The sequence below is a fragment of the Mustela lutreola genome, chromosome 15 (genome assembly GCF_030435805.1).
Source record: "Mustela lutreola isolate mMusLut2 chromosome 15, mMusLut2.pri, whole genome shotgun sequence".
NCBI classification, from domain to species: Eukaryota; Metazoa; Chordata; class Mammalia; order Carnivora; family Mustelidae; genus Mustela; species Mustela lutreola.
The window spans coordinates 27,385,128-27,393,476 of NC_081304.1; the positions used below are offsets into that span (position 1 = coordinate 27,385,128).

The 8,349-nt window shown below is 44.0% G+C and overlaps 1 pseudogene; it reads right to left on the minus strand.

Moving 5' to 3' along the window:
- Positions 1-1,906: 1,906 nt before the first annotated feature.
- On the minus strand, positions 1,907-6,155 carry LOC131815615 (ragulator complex protein LAMTOR1-like; annotated as a pseudogene).
- Between the last annotated feature and the right edge of the window lie 2,194 nt (positions 6,156-8,349).

Sequence of the window (8,349 nt, forward strand, 5' to 3'; positions counted from 1 at the left end):
TGAAACTGCCACCCACTCTTCTAGCAGCAGTTTGCCTGGTAGTGGGGAGCGAGACCAGGTCTGGAATACAGTCTCTACTGGTGATTGCTTTGTTGCTCATCAGATTCAGTTATTCGTGATTAAAAGTAATATGTCTTTAGGCCTCAAAAAAAAAAAATAGGTAAATTTAAAAATACTTGGAATGTTATTGCAAGTAACACAGCATTTTGCGTTAAGACGTATTTCTGAACTCACTCTAAGAACTATACCAATGACTTCAACTTTTACCAAGAGTCTCACCTAAATTTATGTCAAAAGAATTATTATTATGTCAAAGGAAAAGGTTAACAGCCATTTTTAAACTTCTGCTAGTTAGCTGACAACACCTTTGGAGAGAAAAAAATGATGCTTTCAATGATCAATTAATTCTAAGAAACTCATCAAGCTATTTTTTTTTCCAAAGGATAGAGTCTTCATAGGAAGAATATAAATATCTCTTGTATCCAAGAGTCCTCAAAGATAATCCAGCTTTAGGTCTTTGTTTCTCTGTATGTCTACTTTCCTCTGGCAGAATTCCTTGGATAAAGATCCTGGCGTCTATCCTTCTCTTGGGTTCTTCCTTTGCTCCCTCTGGATTTTTTCCTGCAAAGGATGGAGCCCAGAAGCTTTGGAAGCTGCCTCTCCTCTTACAAAATCCTGTGACATGAGGCTCAAATCATCTCTGCTCTAGGCATTGGTACATAATCTCTTCTGCTCCCACCCTTGTCTCCTCTCCTTGGCTACAAGTGATCCCTTGGGTCACTCTTTCATTATTGTTAGGATAAGGAGGCTTGGAATTCAGGCATGAGTGTATGGAGACAGGAGCAAAGTGGGGGTTCAGTCTGTTTGGCTTGAAGATTCCAGTCATGGCTTTAGCTGAGCAAAAATATCCTACAAGTCCAAATCTAGTCAAACAGGCCACTATGCTGAGCTCTCAAGTCAAAACTTCACAGTAATCAAGTAAGTGCATTTGCCTGTATTTTGGTCAAATAGCATCTTTGTTCTTGCTTTTTGTTGTCATTTTATGATAACACCTTGAACATCAATTTTGGCTTAGGTGAAGGGAGCTGGTGGAGAAAGGGGATACAGAATCAGAAAATAGAGGGAATTTGATGAAGATAGGTGCCTTTATTTTTCTTGAGATAGGCTGGAAAGGGTTGGTATTTGAACATCTAAGAACATAATTTGGAGATAAAGATTCTGTGTTCAATCTTTTTCTCGGTGTGTTGTATTTTAAATACCATCTGACACCACTTCTAGCATCTTTTATTCTAGGTCTAATCCTGGCCCAGCCCTGGAGGAGCCTGGACTCCTCAGTATTTCCTCTGTTGTCTGATTCTTCATTCCCTCTTCCTCCACTAGCTTCTTCTTTAGCCTGTAAACGTGCTCAAGTACTCAGTTGTCCTAAGAGAGTGAAACACCAAGGCCAGTGATGTGAATGTGTATTAAGCTGAAGTCACTCCTGTGGATGTGGTGGTTTAGGATGCCTGGCGACTTGGGGAATTTTGGTTTTGTTTCTTTTTTTTTTTTTCCTCCACAGATGAATACACTTCCTTGATCGAGGGCGCCCAATCAAAACAAAACCCCAAAACCCCAAACATGTAAAAACCCAGGGTGCTAGAAATACAAAGTCAGTTCATTCAAATTCAAGCTCGTCCAGACCCTGGTCACAAACCCTCCTGAGATGCATGTGAACACCAAGTCAAGGGGGTGGGGAAGGAGTGAGGCCAAGAGAAAGGATGGGATGGGGCCCCCACGGGCCCCCTAGGGATCACCCGCCAGTGACCGTGAAGACCTACGAGGCTCTGACCTTTTGATCCCCACCCCATCCCTGGTCAGGGCTTTGAACGCCAGGCCCAAATGCTTCTGCCCCTCCCTGGCTTCGTCCTCAAGCGCTGAGGCTTCCAGCCTCGCTCTTCGCCTCCTCCACACTCTTCTCGGTGATTCGTAGCGGGTCAGGGTGCTGGGTGAGCCGTGCTGAAGCTGGGGTCCAGGGGAGGCAGGGTGAACACAGGGTAAAGGGAGAAGAAGAGCTGTCCAGCCATCCCTGTCTTCGTGGGATCCCAAACCATACAACCAGCTCCTCTTTTGCGTTCCCTGGGATGCGAGAAAGCGCACGGTAGGCAGGGGCAGCTCTCCTGGACACCTGCTGCGAGTCGGAGAAGGGGACGGGCTCGCTGGCCAGCCCTTGGTGGGGCTGGCTGGTGAGAGATGGCAGCGGCGTGGGAGCTGTCCTGCCTTGCTGGGTCCGTGTACGCACGCTGCTCCATGCCCCGGGAGGCTGCAGCAGACACGGCAGTGATGTTGCTGCCTGTCTCAGCAAGGATGGAGGAGAGCATCTGTGCCAGTGGGAGGCAGGCTGTGGTAGATGGGCTCAGCTCCATTGAGGGCTTTGGTAGGGGGCCTGTTCGGGTCCAGCAGCAGCTTCTATTCTCTCTGTCCCGGTCCCAGCCCTCCTTCTCGCTGCTGTAGCAGCACCCCGTGGCCGGGATGGGGCCCGCACTGACGCGGCACCGAGGAGAGATGGTGTGGGTTGGGAGCCCTTCCAGTCACATGACCCATGGCTGCGTGGGTATTTAAGAAACTACGTGTGTGAATAAGCACGAGTTAAGACTGTCCTTTGTAAACAGAGCCTGGTGCATACTCTCCATGATGTTTTGTAACTTTGATATCTAAGATACAGAGTTAAGAAAGGGCACCAACTTCAGAGAGCCATGCGTGCCATTGATGGGGATGCTTACTTATATGGGGAACAAGTTGTTTAGCAGGGTCATGTCAAAGAGCTATGGCATATGAGGTGATCTTTAAGCTCCTGAGTGTTCATTCTGCTAACACTGTATTTAAACCCTGAGATAGGAGTGGTAGACCAAAACCTAGGGGTACAAAATGGTATGTACAAAACCAGGACCCCATTGGGAGCCTTGATGTGAAACGAAAAGTGTTAAAAGAGCTCTGAAAGTGGAATATCTTCTGGAAAATCGCTGTGCATCTCTTTATAAGGGAGAAATTCTGTGAGGAGGGTAGATTAGCCATTATTTTTTTTTTTAAGATTTTATTTATTTGACAGACAGAGATCACAAGTGGACAGAAAGGCAGGCAGAAAGAAAGGGAAGCAGGCTCCCTGCTCCCTCCCTGATGTGGGACTCAATCCCAGGGCCCTGAGATCATGACCTGAGCCGAAGACAGAGGCTTAACCCACTGAACCACCCAGGCATCCCTAGATTAGCCATTATTAACACAACTGTACTAAAACAAGTATTTGCCTCACAGAATTTGGAATCAGAATCTTTGAGGGTGAGATTTGATCATTATATGCTTTTTTAAAAAAGATTTTATTTATTTATTTGATAGGCAGAGATCACACGTAGGCAGAGAGGCAAGCAGATAGAGAAGGGGTGGGGAAGCAGGCTCCCCGCTGAGCAGAGAGCCCGATAAGGGTCTCAATCTCAGGACCCTGAGATCATGACCTGAGCCGAAGGCAGAGGCTTTAACCCACTGAGCCACCCAGGTGCCCTGCACAATATGCTTTTAAAAAATTCATCTGGAGACATTTATTTGTGCCTGACTTACACTTCATAACCTCTTGGATTTATGAAATTCAAGTGTTTCCCAAAAAATTTCTCCATTTAACAATGTATCTTCAGTGTACACATCTTTCTGTGGGGCATAATTCCAGACACGAGACTACCCAAGCAACAGTGAAAACAAATAAAACTGTGAAGCTGCAGAGACTTTATGGTCTGCTTGAACATCAGCATGGAGGAACACTTGAGGGGTCTGGTCTTGGAACCCATGTTCTACAGACACAGATAGTAGTGATCCTGTGAGAACTCTGCCAACCACATGGTAAAGGGTTGAGTCCGGGCACTCTCAGGAGTTCTTCCATGGTCCCTCAAACACAAGTTTTGTCCCACTGCAGACGCCAGTGGCTTGCTGCTTCTGCATGTGACAACAGGACTATAGTCTGCTGGCAGGGGACCTTTCAGGGAAGAAGGTATTCTGGACCCCTTCTGAAGACAGGGGTGATTGTAAACTGAAACTCAAAGCCCTGGAAAACACAGAGTTCATTATACTTGGCGCTGAATTAGCTTTCTAGAAGCTGTCTGTCTTGCGTGCTTGTGTGATGGGGTGCTGAGTCCTAGATGAGAAAAATCTTGCAACCAGGCTGATTGGTTCCTCCACTAATGTATGCATTTCAAGCTTGGGGAGGCCCCTGGAACTACCTGGTAATTCATCCCTATTTCTCTTCCTTTCTCTGTTCCTCACAGTACTGTATCCTAAGAATTCCCCACATGCAATTCAGTGTGTTTTGAAAACACTGTTTTTGTAAGAGGCTACTTTCTATTCCATCATATGGTTGTTTTATAGTGTCTTTAAACATTCGCTTATTGTTGAGCATGGAGGTTGTTTCCAATTTTTAGTTATGAATAAGGTTTCCATGGATATCTTTGTGCTATATCTTGAAGAAATCTATTATTTCTTTACAATAGATTCCTACTTGTAGAATTACTAAGTGAGAGAGTAGAAAATTTAAATATGTATATGTACATAGTGTATAGGTTTATGATCTAAATAACATGTGTTTATTATAGAAGAAAGATACAGATAAACAACTATCATCTATAATCCCAAGACTCCAAGATTAACACAGTTAACATTTTACTGTTTTGGAAATGCTTTATGCATACCTAGTCATGAACTTTTTTCCCCTCAAAAACAAAAAACAAAAAAAAACCCCACTCACTATATATACATCTTGCCAGATTTCTTTCAGAGGAGCATGACCATAGAAACTCCTACCTCCTGTATATGAGCACTTCCATTATTATAATTAAATAAATATGTTGGGAAGTAATAGCTCATCTTTATTAGAATTTATGTAACTCTGATGAGATCAATGATCATTGTGCATGTTGTTTTTTTCTGTTCTTTTCCCTTTTTATGGAGGATAATGTTATTTTAAAATATAAAAAAATAGGGGGGTTGCCTAAGTGGCTCACTGGGTTAGGCCTCTGCCTTCAGCTCAGATCATGATCCCAGGGTCCTGGCATGGAGCCCCGCATCCAGCTCTCTGCTCAGCGGGGAGCCTGCTTCCCCCCCCCTCTCTCTGACTGCCTCTCTACCTACTTGAGATCTTACTCTCTGTCAAATAAACAAATAAAATCTTGAAAAAATATATTTTAAAAAAGTACAAGGAAGAAAATAAGTCACAAGTCATTCAAATATCCATCACACAAAATTAACCATTGTTTTGTTTTAGTAAAATTTCTTTTTTTTTAAAAAAAGATTTTATTTATTTATTTGACAGAGATCACAAGCAGGCAGAGAGGCAGGCAGAGAGAGAGGAGGAAGCAGAAGGAAGCAGAGGCTCCCTACTGAGCAGAGAGCCCGACGCGGGGCTCGATCCCAGGACCCTGAGATCATGACCTGAGCCAAAAGCAGAGGCTTTAACCCACTGAGCCACCCAGGTGCTTCTAAAATTTCTCTTTTATAAGTTGTGTTACACAAGTAGTGTCTGAATACATTGTCTCTTTTTTAATAAAGAAGGCATCTTGTACATCAAACTAAAATCCCCTTGACTTTGATCTTTCAATAATTATTTATTTTTCTTTCCTAAGAACCTACATGCATTGAAGGAGTCTTTTTCTAAAAATTACATCTCTATTTCTTTATCTATCTCCATGAAAAGTATATAATAACGGTCTTGTGCCTGCACTGTTCTTCCCCTCTTTTTTTTTCAGCCAACATGTTTCTGAAATATCCATATCGGTAATTTTGAACCACTTCATTCCTTTGAACTACCTCACACGCTGTTTGAATTCACAGTGTATGTATACATAGATTTATCCTTCCTCCTAGTGTTAGACATTTAGTTTGTATAATTACTTAAAAAGAAGTCTCCGTTCTCCCCGGGTATATGAGAATGTTTTATTTTTTTCAATAACTACAATAGCCCTGCTCTGTCAAGCTTCCTCCAGCCCCTTCCTGCTGAGTCCTGGGATCCCTTAATGGCAGCTCATTGGAGCCAGTGACGTCCCTTTCTGTTATTAAACCAGTTCCACTTCACTTCTTTAAGACTCAGTAATGTACCTTTTATCACTGTAATCTCCTATTCGATTACAGGCAATATCTTTCATTGCTGCACTCACTCGGTCATGATGTGGGTCTAAGGGTTTAGACTGGGGATTGGGACGGGGGAATTGGTGGGAGGCAGAATGGACCCCACATTGGGCAGTTCACTGTAATGTCTTCTGTTCCCAGGCCCAGGAACCCTCCTTCCTCTACCTTGTTCCCACTTTTCCTTTCCATTCTTCTCTCTCTTGGTGTGAGCCCAAAGGAGCGAGGGGGATAAAACATGTCATCTGTTTAAGAGCCCAACGCGGAGATCCTCTCCTGGGTTGGTTGTAAGCACTTTCCCAGCTCGCTGATTTTACGGTAGAAGAGTGGTGGCAGCTTCCCACAGCCCAGCTCAACGCCAGCCGTCCCCAGCAGGAGAGCAGGGCTCCGTCTCTTTACCTTCTGTGACCCCTGACTGAGTCTAGGGAGACCCGCAGGTTCTCCTTTCTAGATCTGTGGGAGTGGGGGACCTGAGTGGACTGTCAGCGCCCCCAGCTGGCTGTCCCTCTTGTGTTCTTTTCATCTGGAGCGGGGTTCTCCCGTGACCAAGCAGAAATCTAAGTAGAGGTAAAATGTCCTCTCCCTTTCTTGGAGACCTCCTCATACTGTCCCCAGAGATTCTCTGGGCTTTTCCCTTCCTGGGTATGGGAACTGGAAGAACAACTTCCCAGTTCTCCTGATAGGGCCATGGGGGAGGAGGGGAGGTCATGTGTCAGTTCTACTGACCTGTTGTCTCTGTGTAAGCTCCAGGGGGAGAGGGCTGGACCCCACGTTGGGCAGTTCACTGTAATGTCTTCTGTTCTCAGCTGTGTACTTTAGTTCTAGGAAAAAAGGAAATGTCCTGTTTGTACCTCATGGCATCTTTTTTACAACAGTTTTCAAGGTTTCATGGTCCCACACAATGCAGTTCTGAACATCCTTGCGCTAACCTTGGGCACACACGAATACTTGTGATATAAGACCTCAAGAAGAGATTCCTGAAGAGTCACAGGACACGCACGACTTTCAGTTGTGATAGATACCGCCAAGTTGTCTTCTAAAATGTCTTCACTGACTTGAACCCTCACAGCACTGTAAGAGATTGTTTCCCTAAAATTTCATCGTATTTGACATGACAGAATTTTTATCTTACCAGTGGAAAGTATTATCCCATTTTTAATTTGTCTCTCTTCACTCCCCCCCACCGCCCCAGAATGAATCTTTTCAGTGCTTCCCCCTTTCTCCTGTGGTACTGTTTGGCTTTTAAATTATTTGTATGAGATCTTAATTTTTAGAGAACATCAATGTCATAATGTTTCCTTACCTCCCCCCATTATTAGCAGCTCTTCATTTAGAATAATTTTTCTAAAACTTAAATCTTACTGCAACTGCAGCACAATCTTGCTTAAAATGTGGTGTTTCCAATTGCCTTCAACATAAATTTTAAACTTTAACAAGCATGCAAACTCCTTTAAAATGTATCCTTGCTAAACTTGTTCAGCTCATCCATCAACGTGGCCTGCCTTATACGTGTGTGTTTCCTGCATACTGAGCCATCCCTGGCTAATTGTTATTCCATTCCTTCTCTTGCCTCTCTACTTTGACCTGTATTTTCCCCGTTTTCTCTAGGATGGCTCTCTATTCCCCAACTTTTGTTTCTCTTTGAAGATTCAGCAGATGCAGCCTCTCCTCTGGTAACTTCTGTTTCTTCTGTGTGACTTGACTCTCTCTCGAATACTCTTCTCATAATTCTAACAATGGAGCGATCTCTTTTCGGCCGGGTTCTGGTTTAAGGATCCTTGATGTCCTCATGTTCGGCCCTGCACTTGCATGTAGGATGACCTGAGGGTGGGGTATATTTTAGGTGTATGAATAAAGAAAGAAGTTAAGACACAGAAATCACACTTATTGTATCATGAACTATCTGAAAGAAATATACATTTATGGGGCACCTGGGTGGTGCAGTGCAGTGAGTTGGCTGTCTGACTCTTGGTTTTGGTTCAGGTTGTGATCTGAGGGTTGTAAGATCAAGCCCCGCATTGGGCTCTGAGGTCAGCGGGCATCCGCTTGAGCTTCTCCCCTCTCTCCCCCATTCCCTCTACCTCTCCTACCTGTGCTCTCTCTCTCTAAAATAAATAAATAGGTTTTTAAGATATATATATGTGTGTGTGTGTGTGTTTGTGTGTGTGTATATGTATGTGTGTATATATGTGTGTGTGTGTGTATATATGTATG